Source organism: Petromyzon marinus, unplaced genomic scaffold, assembly GCF_048934315.1.
Source record: "Petromyzon marinus isolate PM22_M1 ecotype Great Lakes invasive population unplaced genomic scaffold, UKy_Petmar_22M1.pri1.0 PM_G_Scaffold_104, whole genome shotgun sequence".
Taxonomy (NCBI): Eukaryota; Metazoa; Chordata; class Hyperoartia; order Petromyzontiformes; family Petromyzontidae; genus Petromyzon; species Petromyzon marinus.
This window is the reverse complement of record NW_027422656.1, coordinates 198511-217297: the sequence shown is the minus strand read 5'-3', so window position 1 is coordinate 217297 and position 18787 is coordinate 198511. Positions and strand designations below refer to the sequence as shown.

Genomic DNA, 18787 nt, shown 5'->3' with positions numbered 1-18787 from the left:
GAGGTTGTAGTAGTAACAACACCGCTTGCTGTAGTTGTAACCCTGAGGTTGTAGTAGTAACAACACCGCTGTAGTTATAACCCTGAGGTTGTAGTAACACCGCTGCTGCTGCTGCGATGTTGGCGGGGTAATGAACTCTGGCGATATCAAAAGTGTCGGGAAATCACGTGACGTTGCAACGTCTCTTTAGTTCCATCTGTCTGTTACAAACCCCCCCACCCCCACACCGGGATACAGAGGTCGCTGTTTTCACAACTGACACAGCCACCAAAGACAAAAGACCCCCCCATACCGGTGGTGTTGTTGTAGCCTGTGGCGGACTTCTGGGGCAAGTGCTGTTCAGCGAGCAGCGCCTCTTGAATGCCGGAACGGTACACGGAAAGGGGTGGGCGGCCAGCACCACGCCCGGCTGTCTTTGTCTCCCCGAGTAAACCGAATTTATTATCAAACGCATCACAACATTGTACCGCTAAAATAAAATGCAAAGACAATTTAACAAAAAAATGTTTAAAGTAGCGGCTTTGATTAGACGCCGCATCGGCTACTCAATTTGAGGCTGAGTCGACCTAGGGGAGGCCCAGGACCAGTTCGGATAATCGTCACTCGCGTTTGCTGACCGTGTGCGGGAATCGAACTCGGCGAGGCCGCTAACCGCTGCGCCACCGCTCCTCTCTGAAACAGAGGTCGCTGTTTTCACACAGCCTCGGGTCACTTAAGCATCATGGCACCGAGACAGAGGTTACAGCCTCGAGTTGCTTCTGTCTGTTACGAAGACAGAGGTTACTGAAACAGAGGTCGCTGTTTTCACACAGCCTCGGGTCACTTAAGAATCATGGCACCGAGACAGAGGTTACAGCCTCGAGTTGCTTCTGTCTATTACGAAGACAGAGGTTACTGAAACAGAGGTCGCTGTTTTCACACAGCCTCGGTTCACTTAAGCATCATGGCACCGAGACAGAGGTTACAGCCTCGAATTGCTTCTGTCTGTTACGAAGACAGAGGTCACTGTTTGGAAGAAAATAAGAATTAATGTTGATTTGAAGCTTTCGTGAATGCAGGAATCTATACTCTGGTTAAAATTCTGATTTATTTTATACCTACGTGACTTTACCGAAAGAACTAAAAAAATAAGAATTAAGTTTTACCCTGTCTGGCAATAAAAAAACCCCTTTTTTTGCGAGGAATCAACTCTGCTGCATTAACCGCACGCACTTGTGATGAACACGCAAACACATGCTCTAATATATGCAAATCTAGAATTAATATATGGCGTGTCTCCCGCACACAACGCGTCATCCACCACCAGACACCCCCCGGCGCCTCTGCAGCCCCCGGCAACAGTCCCAGCCAATCACCGCCGTCGCTTCTCGTCTACCTTTGATTGGGCCCAACCGATGACGTCACCTCACAGCTTCTGCCTCCTCTCAAGACACCCCCCGGCGCCTCTGCAGCCCCCGGCAACAGTCCCAGCCAATCACCGTTAGCGCCACGGGCAGCGATTTGTCACTGGGTAAACAGCGGGAGGGGGGCGGGGGCGGCGGCGCGGGTGGGGGGGATGACGAGACTCCCCCCCCCCACCACCCCCCAACGGCCGGGGGCGTTCGATTGAATGCGCAGGATGACGTCAGATGATCCGGGTACTAACGGGTTTTTGTTGCCATATAAGGGAGTGGGAGCGGAGCAAAAAAATTCTGCGGAGTCATTCAGGAACGTCGGCACGAAGTTCAGGCGGCCTCAGCCGTCCTCAACATTCCGCGTGAGGTTCGCAGGGTGGAGTTCAGGGCGAGCCTTTCCCCCCCCCAAGCCCCATCGGGCAGCGTAAAGAAGAGGTGAGTGGATACCGGTAAAAGGCGAGGTCGGCTGTTCCGGTCGAGCTTAGGCGATAGACTGCGCTCGGCGACGAGGCCTATTCTCTCACCCTCTCCTAGCCTCTCCACTGCTGCCCTGTTCTCTCTCACGCTCCTAGCCTCTCTACTGCTAGCCTGTTCTCTCACTCTCCTTAGCCTCTCCACTGCTAGCCTGTTCTCTCACGCTCCTAGCCTCTCCACTGCTAGCCTGTTCTCTCTCACGCTCCTAGCCTCTCCACTGCTGCCCTGTTCTCTCTCTCCAAGCCTCTCCACTGCTAGCCTGTTCTCTCACTCTCCTAGCCTCTCCACTGCTAGCCTGTTCTCTCACCCTCTCCTAGCCTCTCCACTGCTAGCCTGTTCTCTCACCCTCTCCTAGCCTCTCCACTGCTAGCCTGTTCTCTCTCACTCTCCTAGCCTCTCCACTGCTAGCCTGTTCTCTCTCACTCTTCTAGCCTCTCCACTGCTAGCCTGTTCTCTCACGCTCCTTAGCCTCTCCACTGCTAGCCTGTTCTCTCTCTCACTCTCCTAGCCTCTCCACTGCTAGCCTGTTCTCTCTCACGCTCCTAGCCTCTCTACTGCTAGCCTGTTCTCTCACTCTCCTTAGCCTCTCCACTGCTAGCCTGTTCTCTCACGCTCCTAGCCTCTCCACTGCTAGCCTGTTCTCTCTCACGCTCCTAGCCTCTCCACTGCTGCCCTGTTCTCTCTCTCCAAGCCTCTCCACTGCTAGCCTGTTCTCTCACTCTCCTAGCCTCTCCACTGCTAGCCTGTTCTCTCACCCTCTCCTAGCCTCTCCACTGCTAGCCTGTTCTCTCACCCTCTCCTAGCCTCTCCACTGCTAGCCTGTTCTCTCTCACTCTCCTAGCCTCTCCACTGCTCGCCTGTTCTCTCTCTCTCTCTCCTAGCCTCTCCACTGCTAGCCTGTTCTCTCTCACGCTCCTAGCCTCTCCACTGCTAGCCTGTGCTCTCACCCTCCTGGCCTCTCCACTGTTAGCCTGTTCTCTCACGCTCCTAGCCTCTCCACTGCTAGCCTATTCTCTCTCTCCTAGCCTCTCTACTGCTAGCCTGTTCTCTCACGCTCCTAGCCACTCCACTGCTAGCCTGTTCTCTCACCCTCCTGCCTCTCCACTGCTTGCCTGTTGTCTCACTCTCCTAGCCTCTCCACTGCTAGCCTGTTCTCTCACACTCCTTAGCCTCTCCACTGCTAGCCTGTTCTCTCTCTCACTCTCCTAGCCTCTCCACTGCTAGCCTGTTCGCTCTCACACTCCTAGCCTCTCTACTGCTAGCCTGTTCTCTCACTCTCCTTAGCCTCTCCACTGCTAGCCTGTTCTCTCACGCTCCTAGCCTCTCCACTGCTAGCCTGTTCTCTCTCACGCTCCTAGCCTCTCCACTGCTGCCCTGTTTTCTCTCTCCAAGCCTCTCCACTGCTAGCCTTGTCTCTCACTCTCCTAGCCTCTCCACTGCTAGCCTGTTCTCTCACCCTCTCCTAGCCTCTCCACTGCTAGCCTGTTCTCTCACCCTCCTGGCCTCTCCACTGCTAGCCTGTGCTCTCACGCTCCTAGCCTCTCCACTGCTAGCCTGTTCTCTCTCCTAGCCTCTCCACTGCTAGCCTGTTCTCTCACGCTCCTAGCCTCTCCACTGCTAGCCTGTTCTCTCACCCTCCTAGCCTCTCCACTGCTAGCCTGTTCTCTCACTCTCCTAGCCTCTCCACTGCTAGCCTGTTCTCTCACGCTCCTAGCCTCTCCACTGCTAGCCTGTTCTCTCACCCTCCTAGCCTCTCCACTGCTAGCCTGTTCTCTCACGCTCCTAGCCTCTCCACTGCTAGCCTGTTCTCTCACGCTCCTAGCCTCTCCACTGCTAGCCTGTTCTCTCTCACGCTCCTAGCCTCTCCACTGCTGCCCTGTTCTCTCTCTCCAAGCCTCTCCACTGCTAGCCTGTTCTCTCACTCTCCTAGCCTCTCCACTGCTAGCCTGTTCTCTCACCCCCTCTCCTAGCCTCTCCACTGCTAGCCTGTTCTCTCTCACTCTTCTAGCCTCTCCACTGCTAGCCTGTTCTCTCACGCTCCTTAGCCTCTCCACTGCTAGCCTGTTCTCTCTCTCACTCTCCTAGCCTCTCCACTGCTAGCCTGTTCTCTCTCACGCTCCTAGCCTCTCTACTGCTAGCCTGTTCTCTCACTCTCCTTAGCCTCTCCACTGCTAGCCTGTTCTCTCACGCTCCTAGCCTCTCCACTGCTAGCCTGTTCTCTCTCACGCTCCTAGCCTCTCCACTGCTAGCCTGTTCTCTCTCACTCTCCTAGCCTCTCCACTGCCTGCATGTTCTCTCTCACTCTCCTAGCCTCTCCACTGCTAACCTGTTCTCTCTCACTTTCCTAGCCTCTCCACTGCCTGCCTGTTCTCTCTCACTCTCCTAGCCTCTCCACTGCTAGCCTGTTCTCTCACGCTCCTAGCCTCTCCACTGCTAGCCTGTTCTCTCACCCTCCTAGCCTCTCCACTGCTAGCCTGTTCTCTCTCACGCTCCTAGCCTCTCTACTGCTAGCCTATTCTCTCACGCTCCTAGCCTCTCCACTGCTAGCCTGTTCTCTCACTCTCCTAGCCTCTCCACTGCTAGCCTGTTCTCTCTCACTCTCCTAGCCTCTCCACTGCTAGCCTGTTCTCTCTCACTCTCCTAGCCTCTCCACTGCTAGCCTGTTCTCTCTCACGCTCCTAGCCTCTCTACTGCTAGCCTGGTCTCTCACGCTCCTAGCCTCTCCACTGCTAGCCTGTTCTCTCACGCTCCTTAGCCTCTCCACTGCTAGCCTGTTCTCTCTCTCACTCTCCTAGCCTCTCCACTGCTAGCCTGTTCTCTCTCACGCTCCTAGCCTCTCTACTGCTAGCCTGTTCTCTCACTCTCCTTAGTCTCTCCACTGCTAGCCTGTTCTCTCACGCTCCTAGCCTCTCCACTGCTAGCCTGTTCTCTCTCACGCTCCTAGCCTCTCCACTGCTGCCCTGTTCTCTCTCTCCAAGCCTCTCCACTGCTAGCCTGTTCTCTCACCCTCCTGGCCTCTCCACTGCTAGCCTGTTCTCTCACGCTCCTAGCCTCTCCACTGCTAGCCTGTTCTCTCTCTCCTAGCCTCTCCACTGCTAGCCTGTTCTCTCACGCTCCTAGCCTCTCCACTGCTAGCCTGTTCTCTCACTCTCCTAGCCTCTCCACTGCTAGCCTGTTCTCTCACCCTCCTAGCCTCTCCACTGCTAGCCTGTTCTCTCACCTTCCTAGCCTCTCCACTGCTAGCCTGTTCTCTCTCACGCTCCTAGCCTCTCCACTGCTAGCCTGTTCTCTCACTCTCCTAGCCTCTCCACTGCTAGCCTGTTCTCTCTCTCCTAGCCTCTCCACTGCTAGCCTGTTCTCTCTCACTCTACTAGCCTCTCCACTGCTAGCCTGTTATCTCTCACTCTCCTAGCCTCTCCACTGCTAGCCTGTTCTCTCACGCTCCTAGCCTCTCTACTGCTAGCCTGTTCTCTCACTCTCATAGCCTCTCCACGGCTAGCCTGTTCTCTCTCACCCTCCTAGCCTCTCTACTGCCAGCCTGTTCTCTCACACTCCTAGCCTCTCCACTGCTAGCCTGTTCTCTCACGCTCCTAGCCTCTCCACTGCTAGCCTGTTCTCTCTCTCCTAGCCTCTCCACTGCTAGCCTGTTCTCTCACGCTCCTAGCCTCTCCACTGCTAGCCTGTTCTCTCACCCTCCTAGCCTCTCCACTGCTAGCCTGTTCTCTCTCACTCTCCTAGCCTCTCCACTGCTAGCCTGTTCTCTCTCACGCTCCTAGCCTCTCCACTGCTAGCCTGTTCTCTCACCCTCCTAGCCTCTCCACTGCTAGCCTGTTCTCTCTCACGCTCCTAGCCTCTCTACTGCTAGCCTGTTCCCTCACGCTCCTAGCCTCTCCACTGCTAGCCTGTTCTCTCTCACTCTCCTAGCCTCTCCACTGCTAGCCTGTTCTCTCACCCTCCTAGCCTCTCCACTGCTAGCCTGTTCTCTCTCACTTTCCTAGCCTCTCCACTGCCTGCCTGTTCTCTCTCACTCTCCTAGCCTCTCCACTGCTAGCCTGTTCTCTCACGCTCCTAGCCTCTCCACTGCTAGCCTGTTCTCTCACCCTCCTAGCCTCTCCACTGCTAGCCTGTTCTCTCTCACGCTCCTAGCCTCTCTACTGCTAGCCTATTCTCTCACGCTCCTAGCCTCTCCACTGCTAGCCTGTTCTCTCACTCTCCTAGCCTCTCCACTGCTAGCCTGTGCTCTCACTCTCCTAGCCTCTCCACTGCTAGCCTGTTCTCTCTCTCCTAGCCTCTCCACTGCTAGCCTGTTCTCTCTCACTCTCCTAGCCTCTCCACTGCTAGCCTGTTCTCTCTCACTCTCCTAGCCTCTCCACTGCTAGCCTGTTCTCTCTCACGCTCCTAGCCTCTCTACTGCTAGCCTGTTCTCTCACTCTCATAGCCTCTCCACGGCTCGCCTGTTCTCTCTCACCCTCCTAGCCTCTCTACTGCTAGCCTGTTCTCTCACGCTCCTAGCCTCTCCACTGCTAGCCTGTTCTCTCACGCTCCTTAGCCTCTCCACTGCTAGCCTGTTCTCTCTCTCACTCTCCTAGCCTCTCCACTGCTAGCCTGTTCTCTCTCACGTTCCTAGCCTCTCTACTGCTAGCCTGTTCTCTCACTCTCCTTAGTCTCTCCACTGCTAGCCTGTTCTCTCATGCTCCTAGCCTCTCCACTGCTAGCCTGTTCTCTCTCACGCTCCTAGCCTCTCCACTGCTGCCCTGTTCTCTCTCTCCAAGCCTCTCCACTGCTAGCCTGTTCTCTCACCCTCCTGGCCTCTCCACTGCTAGCCTGTTCTCTCACGCTCCTAGCCTCTCCACTGCTAGCCTGTTCTCTCTCTCCTAGCCTCTCCACTGCTAGCCTGTTCTCTCACGCTCCTAGCCTCTCCACTGCTAGCCTGTTCTCTCTCACGCTCCTAGCCTCTCCACTGCTGCCCTGTTCTCTCTCTCCAAGCCTCTCCACTGCTAGCCTGTTCTCTCACTCTCCTAGCCTCTCCACTGCTAGCCTGTTCTCTCACCCCCTCTCCTAGCCTCTCCACTGCTAGCCTGTTCTCTCTCACTCTTCTAGCCTCTCCACTGCTAGCCTGTTCTCTCACGCTCCTTAGCCTCTCCACTGCTAGCCTGTTCTCTCTCTCACTCTCCTAGCCTCTCCACTGCTAGCCTGTTCTCTCTCACGCTCCTAGCCTCTCTACTGCTAGCCTGTTCTCTCACTCTCCTTAGCCTCTCCACTGCTAGCCTGTTCTCTCACGCTCCTAGCCTCTCCACTGCTAGCCTGTTCTCTCTCACGCTCCTAGCCTCTCCACTGCTAGCCTGTTCTCTCTCACTCTCCTAGCCTCTCCACTGCCTGCATGTTCTCTCTCACTCTCCTAGCCTCTCCACTGCTAACCTGTTCTCTCTCACTTTCCTAGCCTCTCCACTGCCTGCCTGTTCTCTCTCACTCTCCTAGCCTCTCCACTGCTAGCCTGTTCTCTCACGCTCCTAGCCTCTCCACTGCTAGCCTGTTCTCTCACCCTCCTAGCCTCTCCACTGCTAGCCTGTTCTCTCTCACGCTCCTAGCCTCTCTACTGCTAGCCTATTCTCTCACGCTCCTAGCCTCTCCACTGCTAGCCTGTTCTCTCACTCTCCTAGCCTCTCCACTGCTAGCCTGTTCTCTCTCTCCTAGCCTCTCCACTGCTAGCCTGTTCTCTCTCACTCTCCTAGCCTCTCCACTGCTAGCCTGTTCTCTCTCACTCTCCTAGCCTCTCCACTGCTAGCCTGTTCTCTCTCACGCTCCTAGCCTCTCTACTGCTAGCCTGGTCTCTCACGCTCCTAGCCTCTCCACTGCTAGCCTGTTCTCTCACGCTCCTTAGCCTCTCCACTGCTAGCCTGTTCTCTCTCTCACTCTCCTAGCCTCTCCACTGCTAGCCTGTTCTCTCTCACGCTCCTAGCCTCTCTACTGCTAGCCTGTTCTCTCACTCTCCTTAGTCTCTCCACTGCTAGCCTGTTCTCTCACGCTCCTAGCCTCTCCACTGCTAGCCTGTTCTCTCTCACGCTCCTAGCCTCTCCACTGCTGCCCTGTTCTCTCTCTCCAAGCCTCTCCACTGCTAGCCTGTTCTCTCACCCTCCTGGCCTCTCCACTGCTAGCCTGTTCTCTCACGCTCCTAGCCTCTCCACTGCTAGCCTGTTCTCTCTCTCCTAGCCTCTCCACTGCTAGCCTGTTCTCTCACGCTCCTAGCCTCTCCACTGCTAGCCTGTTCTCTCACTCTCCTAGCCTCTCCACTGCTAGCCTGTTCTCTCACCCTCCTAGCCTCTCCACTGCTAGCCTGTTCTCTCACCTTCCTAGCCTCTCCACTGCTAGCCTGTTCTCTCTCACGCTCCTAGCCTCTCCACTGCTAGCCTGTTCTCTCACTCTCCTAGCCTCTCCACTGCTAGCCTGTTCTCTCTCTCCTAGCCTCTCCACTGCTAGCCTGTTCTCTCTCACTCTACTAGCCTCTCCACTGCTAGCCTGTTATCTCTCACTCTCCTAGCCTCTCCACTGCTAGCCTGTTCTCTCACGCTCCTAGCCTCTCTACTGCTAGCCTGTTCTCTCACTCTCATAGCCTCTCCACGGCTAGCCTGTTCTCTCTCACCCTCCTAGCCTCTCTACTGCCAGCCTGTTCTCTCACACTCCTAGCCTCTCCACTGCTAGCCTGTTCTCTCACGCTCCTAGCCTCTCCACTGCTAGCCTGTTCTCTCTCTCCTAGCCTCTCCACTGCTAGCCTGTTCTCTCACGCTCCTAGCCTCTCCACTGCTAGCCTGTTCTCTCACCCTCCTAGCCTCTCCACTGCTAGCCTGTTCTCTCTCACTCTCCTAGCCTCTCCACTGCTAGCCTGTTCTCTCTCACGCTCCTAGCCTCTCCACTGCTAGCCTGTTCTCTCACCCTCCTAGCCTCTCCACTGCTAGCCTGTTCTCTCTCACGCTCCTAGCCTCTCTACTGCTAGCCTGTTCCCTCACGCTCCTAGCCTCTCCACTGCTAGCCTGTTCTCTCTCACTCTCCTAGCCTCTCCACTGCTAGCCTGTTCTCTCACCCTCCTAGCCTCTCCACTGCTAGCCTGTTCTCTCTCACTTTCCTAGCCTCTCCACTGCCTGCCTGTTCTCTCTCACTCTCCTAGCCTCTCCACTGCTAGCCTGTTCTCTCACGCTCCTAGCCTCTCCACTGCTAGCCTGTTCTCTCACCCTCCTAGCCTCTCCACTGCTAGCCTGTTCTCTCTCACGCTCCTAGCCTCTCTACTGCTAGCCTATTCTCTCACGCTCCTAGCCTCTCCACTGCTAGCCTGTTCTCTCACTCTCCTAGCCTCTCCACTGCTAGCCTGTGCTCTCACTCTCCTAGCCTCTCCACTGCTAGCCTGTTCTCTCTCTCCTAGCCTCTCCACTGCTAGCCTGTTCTCTCTCACTCTCCTAGCCTCTCCACTGCTAGCCTGTTCTCTCTCACTCTCCTAGCCTCTCCACTGCTAGCCTGTTCTCTCTCACGCTCCTAGCCTCTCTACTGCTAGCCTGTTCTCTCACTCTCATAGCCTCTCCACGGCTCGCCTGTTCTCTCTCACCCTCCTAGCCTCTCTACTGCTAGCCTGTTCTCTCACGCTCCTAGCCTCTCCACTGCTAGCCTGTTCTCTCACGCTCCTTAGCCTCTCCACTGCTAGCCTGTTCTCTCTCTCACTCTCCTAGCCTCTCCACTGCTAGCCTGTTCTCTCTCACGTTCCTAGCCTCTCTACTGCTAGCCTGTTCTCTCACTCTCCTTAGTCTCTCCACTGCTAGCCTGTTCTCTCATGCTCCTAGCCTCTCCACTGCTAGCCTGTTCTCTCTCACGCTCCTAGCCTCTCCACTGCTGCCCTGTTCTCTCTCTCCAAGCCTCTCCACTGCTAGCCTGTTCTCTCACCCTCCTGGCCTCTCCACTGCTAGCCTGTTCTCTCACGCTCCTAGCCTCTCCACTGCTAGCCTGTTCTCTCTCTCCTAGCCTCTCCACTGCTAGCCTGTTCTCTCACGCTCCTAGCCTCTCCACTGCTAGCCTGTTCTCTCACTCTCCTAGCCTCTCCACTGCCTGCCTGTTTTCTCTCACGCTCCTAGCCTCTCTACTGCTAGCCTGTTCTCTCTCACGCTCCTAGCCTCTCCACTGCTAGCCTGTTCTCTCACTCTCCTAGTCTCTCCACTGCTAGCCTGTTCTCTCACTCTCCTAGTCTCTCCACTGCTAGCCTGTTCTCTCACTCTCCTAGCCTCTCCACTGCTAGCCTGTTATCTCTCACTCTCCTAGCCTCTCCACTGCTAGCCTGTTATCTCTCACTCTCCTAGCCTCTCCACTCCTAGCCTGTTCTCTCTCACGCTCCTAGCCTCTCTACTGCTAGCCTGTTCTCTCACTCTCATAGCCTCTCCACGGCTAGCCTGTTCTCTCTCACCCTCCTAGCCTCTCTACTGCTAGCCTGTTCTCTCACGCTCCTAGCCTCTCCACTGCTAGCCTGTTCTCTCACGCTCCTAGCCTCTCCACTGCTAGCCTGTTCTCTCACCCTCCTAGCCTCTCCACTGCTAGCCTGTTCTCTCTCACTCTCCTAGCCTCTCCACTGCTAGCCTGTTCTCTCTCACTCTCCTAGCCTCTCCACTGCTAGCCTGTTCTCTCACCCTCCTAGCCTCTCCACTGCTAGCCTGTTCTCTCTCACTCTCCTAGCCTCTCCACTGCCTGCCTGTTCTCTCTCACTCTCCTAGCCTCTCCACGGCTAGCCTGTTCTCTCTCACGCTCCTAGCCTCTCCACTGCTAGCCTGTTCTCTCACCCTCCTAGCTTCTCCACTGCTAGCCTCTTCTCTCTCACGCTCCTAGCCTCTCTACTGCTATCCTGTTCTCTCACGCTCCTAGCCTCTCCACTGCTAGCCTGTTCTCTCACTCTCCTAGCCTCCACTGGTAGCCTGTTCTCTCTCTCTCCTAGCCTCTCCACTGCTAGCCTGTTCTCTCTCACTCTCCTAGCCTCTCCACTGCTAGCCTGTTCTCTCTCACTCTCCTAGCCTCTCCACTGCTAGCCTGTTCTCTCTCACGCTCCTAGCCTCTCTACTGCTAGCCTGTTCTCTCACTCTCATAGCCTCTCCACGGCTAGCCTGTTCTCTCACCCTCCTAGCCTCTCTACTGCTAGCCTGTTCTCTCACGCTCCTAGCCTCTCCACTGCTAGCCTGTTCTCTCACGTTCCTTAGCCTCTCCACTGCTAGCCTGTTCTCTCTCTCACTCTCCTAGCCTCTCCACTGCTCGCCTGTTCTCTCTCACTCTCCTAGCCTCTCCACTGCTAGCCTGTTCTCTCTCACGCTCCTAGCCTCTCCACTGCTAGCCTGTTCTCTCACCCTCTCCTAGCCTCTCCACTGCTAGCCTGTTCTCTCTCCCTCTCCTAGCCTCTCCACTGCTCGCCTGCTCTCTCTCTCTCCTAGCCTCTCCACTGCTAGCCTGTTCTCTCTCACGCTCCTAGCCTCTCCACTGCTAGCCTGTTCTCTCACCCTCCTGGCCTCTCCACTGCTAGCCTGTTCTCTCACGCTCCTAGCCTCTCCACTGCTAGCCTGTTCTCTCACCCTCCTAGCCTCTCCACTGCTAGCCTGTTCTCTCACTCTCCTAGCCTCTCCACTGCTAGCCTGTTCTCTCACCCTCCTAGCCTCTCCACTGCTAGCCTGTTCTCTCTCACCTTCCTAGCCTCTCCACTGCTAGCCTGTTCTCTCTCACGCTCCTAGCCTCTCTACTGCTAGCCTGTTCTCTCACGCTCCTAGCCTCTCCACTGCTGCCCTGTTCTCTCTCTCCAAGCCTCTCCACTGCTAGCCTGTTCTCTCACTCTCCTAGCCTCTCCACTGCTAGCCTGTTCTCTCACCCTCTCCTAGCCTCTCCACTGCTAGCCTGTTCTCTCTCCCTCTCCTAGCCTCTCCACTGCTCGCCTGCTCTCTCTCTCTCCTAGCCTCTCCACTGCTAGCCTGTTATCTCTCACTCTCCTAGCCTCTCCACTGCTAGCCTGTTCTCTCACCCTCCTGGCCTCTCCACTGCTAGCCTGTTCTCTCACGCTCCTAGCCTCTCCACTGCTAGCCTGTTCTCTCACCCTCCTAGCCTCTCCACTGCTAGCCTGTTCTCTCACTCTCCTAGCCTCTCCACTGCTAGCCTGTTCTCTCACCCTCCTAGCCTCTCCACTGCTAGCCTGTTCTCTCACCTTCCTAGCCTCTCCACTGCTAGCCTGTTCTCTCTCACGCTCCTAGCCTCTCTACTGCTAGCCTGTTCTCTCACGCTCCTAGCCTCTTCACTGCTAGCCTGTTCTCTCACTCTCCTAGCCTCTCCACTGCTAGCCTGTTCTCTCACTCTCCTAGCCTCTCCACTGCTAGCCTGTTCTCTCACTCTCCTAGCCTCTCCACTGCTAGCCTGTTCTCTCACTCTCCTAGCCTCTCCACTGCTAGCCTGTTCTCTCTCTCCTCGCCTCTCCACTGCTAGCCTGTTCTCTCACTCTCCTAGCCTCTCCACTGCTAGCCTGTTCTCTCACTCTCCTAGCCTCTCCACTGCTAGCCTGTTCTCTCTCACTCTCCTAGCCTCTCCACTGCCTGCCTGTTCTCTCTTACTCTCCTAGCCTCTCCACTGCTAGCCTGTTCTCTCTCACGCTCCTAGCCTCTCCACTGCTAGCCTGTTCTCTCACCCTCCTAGCCTCTCCACTGCTAGCCTGTTCTCTCTCACGCTCCTAGCCTCTCTACTGCTAGCCTGTTCCCTCACGCTCCTAGCCTCTCCACTGCTAGCCTGTTCTCTCTCACTCTCCTAGCCTCTCCACTGCTAGCCTGTTCTCTCACCCTCCTAGCCTCTCCACTGCTAACCTGTTCTCTCTCACTTTCCTAGCCTCTCCACTGCCTGCCTGTTCTCTCTCACTCTCCTAGCCTCTCCACTGCTAGCCTGTTCTCTCACGCTCCTAGCCTCTCCACTGCTAGCCTGTTCTCTCACCCTCCTAGCCTCTCCACTGCTAGCCTGTTCTCTCTCACGCTCCTAGCCTCTCTACTGCTAGCCTATTCTCTCACGCTCCTAGCCTCTCCACTGCTAGCCTGTTCTCTCACTCTCCTAGCCTCTCCACTGCTAGCCTGTGCTCTCACTCTCCTAGCCTCTCCACTGCTAGCCTGTTCTCTCTCTCCTAGCCTCTCCACTGCTAGCCTGTTCTCTCTCACTCTCCTAGCCTCTCCACTGCTAGCCTGTTCTCTCTCACTCTCCTAGCCTCTCCACTGCTAGCCTGTTCTCTCTCACGCTCCTAGCCTCTCTACTGCTAGCCTGTTCTCTCACGCTCCTAGCCTCTCCACTGCTAGCCTGTTCTCTCACGCTCCTTAGCCTCTCCACTGCTAGCCTGTTCTCTCTCTCTCACTCTCCTAGCCTCTCCACTGCTAGCCTGTTCTCTCTCACGCTCCTAGCCTCTCTACTGCTAGCCTGTTCTCTCACTCTCCTTAGTCTCTCCACTGCTAGCCTGTTCTCTCACGCTCCTAGCCTCTCCACTGCTAGCCTGTTCTCTCTCACGCTCCTAGCCTCTCCACTGCTGCCCTGTTCTCTCTCTCCAAGCCTCTCCACTGCTAGCCTGTTCTCTCACCCTCCTGGCCTCTCCACTGCTAGCCTGTTATCTCTCACTCTCCTAGCCTCTCCACTGCTAGCCTGTTCTCTCACGCTCCTAGCCTCTCTACTGCTAGCCTGTTCTCTCACTCTCATAGCCTCTCCACGGCTAGCCTGTTCTCTCTCACCCTCCTAGCCTCTCTACTGCTAGCCTGTTCTCTCACACTCCTAGCCTCTCCACTGCTAGCCTGTTCTCTCACGCTCCTAGCCTCTCCACTGCTAGCCTGTTCTCTCACCCTCCTAGCCTCTCCACTGCTAGCCTGTTCTCTCTCACTCTCCTAGCCTCTCCACTGCCTGCCTGTTCTCTCTCACTCTCCTAGCCTCTCCACTGCTAGCCTGTTCTCTCTCACGCTCCTAGCCTCTCCACTGCTAGCCTGTTCTCTCACCCTCCTAGCCTCTCCACTGCTAGCCTGTTCTCTCTCACGCTCCTAGCCTCTCTACTGCTAGCCTGTTCCCTCACGCTCCTAGCCTCTCCACTGCTAGCCTGTTCTCTCTCACTCTCCTAGCCTCTCCACTGCTAGCCTGTTCTCTCACCCTCCTAGCCTCTCCACTGCTAGCCTGTTCTCTCTCACTTTCCTAGCCTCTCCACTGCCTGCCTGTTCTCTCTCACTCTCCTAGCCTCTCCACTGCTAGTCTGTTCTCTCACGCTCCTAGCCTCTCCACTGCTAGCCTGTTCTCTCACCCTCCTAGCCTCTCCACTGCTAGCCTGTTCTCTCTCACGCTCCTAGCCTCTCTACTGCTAGCCTATTCTCTCACGCTCCTAGCCTCTCCACTGCTAGCCTGTTCTCTCACTCTCCTAGCCTCTCCACTGCTAGCCTGTGCTCTCACTCTCCTAGCCTCTCCACTGCTAGCCTGTTCTCTCTCTCCTAGCCTCTCCACTGCTAGCCTGTTCTCTCTCACTCTCCTAGCCTCTCCACTGCTAGCCTGTTCTCTCTCACTCTCCTAGCCTCTCCACTGCTAGCCTGTTCTCTCTCACGCTCCTAGCCTCTCTACTGCTAGCCTGTTCTCTCACTCTCATAGCCTCTCCACGGCTCGCCTGTTCTCTCTCACCCTCCTAGCCTCTCTACTGCTAGCCTGTTCTCTCACGCTCCTAGCCTCTCCACTGCTAGCCTGTTCTCTCACGCTCCTTAGCCTCTCCACTGCTAGCCTGTTCTCTCTCTCACTCTCCTAGCCTCTCCACTGCTAGCCTGTTCTCTCTCACGCTCCTAGCCTCTCTACTGCTAGCCTGTTCTCTCACTCTCCTTAGTCTCTCCACTGCTAGCCTGTTCTCTCACGCTCCTAGCCTGTTCTCTCTCACGCTCCTAGCCTCTCCACTGCTGCCCTGTTCTCTCTCTCCAAGCCTCTCCACTGCTAGCCTGTTCTCTCACCCTCCTGGCCTCTCCACTGCTAGCCTGTTCTCTCACGCTCCTAGCCTCTCCACTGCTAGCCTGTTCTCTCTCTCCTAGCCTCTCCACTGCTAGCCTGTTCTCTCACGCTCCTAGCCTCTCCACTGCTAGCCTGTTCTCTCACCCTCCTAGCCTCTCCACTGCTAGCCTGTTCTCTCACTCTCCTAGCCTCTCCACTGCCTGCCTGTTTTCTCTCACGCTCCTAGCCTCTCTACTGCTAGCCTGTTCTCTCTCACGCTCCTAGCCTCTCCACTGCTAGCCTGTTCTCTCACTCTCCTAGTCTCTCCACTGCTAGCCTGTTCTCTCACTCTCCTAGCCTCTCCACTGCTAGCCTGTTCTCTCACTCTCCTAGCCTCTCCACTGCTAGCCTGTTCTCTCACTCTCCTAGCCTCTCCACTGCTAGCCTGTTCTCTCTCACTCTCCTAGCCTCTCCACTGCTAGCCTGTTATCTCACTCTCATAGCCTCTCCACGGCTAGCCTGTTCTCTCTCACCCTCCTAGCCTCTCTACTGCTAGCCTGTTCTCTCACGCTCCTAGCCTCTCCACTGCTAGCCTGTTCTCTCACGCTCCTAGCCTCTCCACTGCTAGCCTGTTCTCTCACCCTCCTAGCCTCTCCACTGCTAGCCTGTTCTCTCTCACTCTCCTAGCCTCTCCACTGCTAGCCTGTTCTCTCACCCTCCTAGCCTCTCCACTGCTAGCCTGTTCTCTCTCACTCTCCTAGCCTCTCCACTGCCTGCCTGTTCTCTCTCACTCTCCTAGCCTCTCCACTGCTAGCCTGTTCTCTCTCACGCTCCTAGCCTCTCCACTGCTAGCCTGTTCTCTCACCCTCCTAGCTTCTCCACTGCTAGCCTCTTCTCTCTCACGCTCCTAGCCTCTCTACTGCTAGCCTGTTCTCTCACGCTCCTAGCCTCTCCACTGCTAGCCTGTTCTCTCACTCTCCTAGCCTCCACTGCTAGCCTGTTCTCTCTCTCTCCTAGCCTCTCCACTGCTAGCCTGTTCTCTCTCTCTCCTAGCCTCTCCACTGCTAGCCTGTTCTCTCTCACTCTCCTAGCCTCTCCACTGCTAGCCTGTTCTCTCTCACGCTCCTAGCCTCTCTACTGCTAGCCTGTTCTCTCACTCTCATAGCCTCTCCACGGCTAGCCTGTTCTCTCACCCTCCTAGCCTCTCTACTGCTAGCCTGTTCTCTCACGCTCCTAGCCTCTCCACTGCTAGCCTGTTCTCTCACGTTCCTTAGCCTCTCCACTGCTAGCCTGTTCTCTCTCTCACTCTCCTAGCCTCTCCACTGCTAGCCTGTTCTCTCTCACGCTCCTAGCCTCTCTACTGCTAGCCTGTTCTCTCACTCTCCTTAGCCTCTCCACTGCTAGCCTGTGCTCTCATGCTCCTAGCCTCTCCACTGCTAGCCTGTTCTCTCTCACGCTCCTAGCCTCTCCACTGCTGCCCTGTTCTCTCTCTCCAAGCCTCTCCGCTGCTAGCCTGTTCTCTCACTCTCCTAGCCTCTCCACTGCTAGCCTGTTCTCTCACCCTCTCCTAGCCTCTCCACTGCTAGCCTGTTCTCTCTCACTCTGCTAGCCTCTCCACTGCTCGCGTGTTCTCTCTCCCTCTCCTAGCCTCTCCACTGCTAGCCTGTTCTCTCACCCTCCTGGCCTCTCCACTGCTAGCCTGTTCTCTCACGCTCCTGGCCTCTCCACTGCTAGCCTGTTCTCTCACGCTCCTAGCCTCTCCACTGCTAGCCTGTTCTCTCACGCTCCTAGCCTCTCCACTGCTAGCCTGTTCTCTCACCCTCCTAGCCTCTCCACTGCTAGCCTGTTCTCTCTCACTCTCCTAGCCTCTCCACTGCTAGCCTGTTCTCTCACCCTCCTAGCCTCTCCACTGCTAGCCTGTTCTCTCTCTCTCCTAGCCTCTCCACTGCCTGCCTGTTCTCTCTCACTCTCCTAGCCTCTCCACTGCTAGCCTGTTCTCTCACCCTCCTAGCCTCTCCACTGCTAGCCTGTTCTCTCTCACGCTCCTAGCCTCTCCACTGCTAGCCTGTTATCTCACTCTCATAGCCTCTCCACGGCTAGCCTGTTCTCTCTCACCCTCCTAGCCTCTCTACTGCTAGCCTGTTCTCTCACGCTCCTAGCCTCTCCACTGCTAGCCTGTTCTCTCACGCTCCTAGCCTCTCCACTGCTAGCCTGTTCTCTCACCCTCCTAGCCTCTCCACTGCTAGCCTGTTCTCTCTCACTCTCCTAGCCTCTCCACTGCTAGCCTGTTCTCTCACCCTCCTAGCCTCTCCACTGCTAGCCTGTTCTCTCTCACTCTCCTAGCCTCTCCACTGCCTGCCTGTTCTCTCTCACTCTCCTAGCCTCTCCACTGCTAGCCTGTTCTCTCTCACGCTCCTAGCCTCTCCACTGCTAGCCTGTTCTCTCACCCTCCTAGCTTCTCCACTGCTAGCCTCTTCTCTCTCACGCTCCTAGCCTCTCTACTGCTAGCCTGTTCTCTCACGCTCCTAGCCTCTCCACTGCTAGCCTGTTCTCTCACTCTCCTAGCCTCCACTGCTAGCCTGTTCTCTCTCTCTCCTAGCCTCTCCACTGCTAGCCTGTTCTCTCTCTCTCCTAGCCTCTCCACTGCTAGCCTGTTCTCTCTCACTCTCCTAGCCTCTCCACTGCTAGCCTGTTCTCTCTCACGCTCCTAGCCTCTCTACTGCTAGCCTGTTCTCTCACTCTCATAGCCTCTCCACGGCTAGCCTGTTCTCTCACCCTCCTAGCCTCTCTACTGCTAGCCTGTTCTCTCACGCTCCTAGCCTCTCCACTGCTAGCCTGTTCTCTCACGTTCCTTAGCCTCTCCACTGCTAGCCTGTTCTCTCTCTCACTCTCCTAGCCTCTCCACTGCTAGCCTGTTCTCTCTCACGCTCCTAGCCTCTCTACTGCTAGCCTGTTCTCTCACTCTCCTTAGCCTCTCCACTGCTAGCCTGTGCTCTCATGCTCCTAGCCTCTCCACTGCTAGCCTGTTCTCTCTCACGCTCCTAGCCTCTCCACTGCTGCCCTGTTCTCTCTCTCCAAGCCTCTCCGCTGCTAGCCTGTCTCTCACTCTCCTAGCCTCTCCACTGCTAGCCTGTTCTCTCACCCTCTCCTAGCCTCTCCACTGCTAGCCTGTTCTCTCTCACTCTGCTAGCCTCTCCACTGCTCGCGTGTTCTCTCTCCCTCTCCTAGCCTCTCCACTGCTAGCCTGTTCTCTCACCCTCCTGGCCTCTCCACTGCTAGCCTGTTCTCTCACGCTCCTGGCCTCTCCACTGCTAGCCTGTTCTCTCACGCTCCTAGCCTCTCCACTGCTAGCCTGTTCTCTCACGCTCCTAGCCTCTCCACTGCTAGCCTGTTCTCTCACCCTCCTAGCCTCTCCACTGCTAGCCTGTTCTCTCTCACTCTCCTAGCCTCTCCACTGCTAGCCTGTTCTCTCACCCTCCTAGCCTCTCCACTGCTAGCCTGTTCTCTCTCTCTCCTAGCCTCTCCACTGCCTGCCTGTTCTCTCTCACTCTCCTAGCCTCTCCACTGCTAGCCTGTTCTCTCACCCTCCTAGCCTCTCCACTGCTAGCCTGTTCTCTCTCACGCTCCTAGCCTCTCTACTGCTAGCCTGTTCTCTCACTCTCCTAGCCTCTCCACTGCTAGCCTGTTCTCTCTCTCCTAGCCTCTCCACTGCTAGCCTGTTCTCTCTCACTCTCCTAGCCTCTCCACTGCTAGCCTGTTCTCTCTCACTCTCCTAGCCTCTCCACTGCTAGCCTGTTCTCTCTCACGCTCCTAGCCTCTCTACTGCTAGCCTGTTCTCTCACTCTCATAGCATCTCCACGGCTAGCCTGTTCTCTCTCACGCTCCTAGCCTCTCCACTGCTAGCCTGTTCTCTCACCCTCCTAGCTTCTCCACTGCTAGCCTCTTCTCTC

The 18787-nt window shown here is 56.2% G+C and overlaps 1 protein-coding gene across 1 annotated transcript in view; it reads left to right on the top strand.

The window, feature by feature from the left end:
* The first annotated feature begins 1658 nt into the window (after window positions 1-1658).
* Window positions 1659-18787, top strand: part of LOC142908843 (mutS protein homolog 4-like) — a 103678-nt gene continuing 86549 nt past the window's right edge. The window contains exon 1 of the mRNA XM_076059484.1: window positions 1659-1829. The gene's annotated coding sequence lies outside the window, so the exon portion shown is untranslated. The remainder of the gene's footprint in view (window positions 1830-18787) is intronic.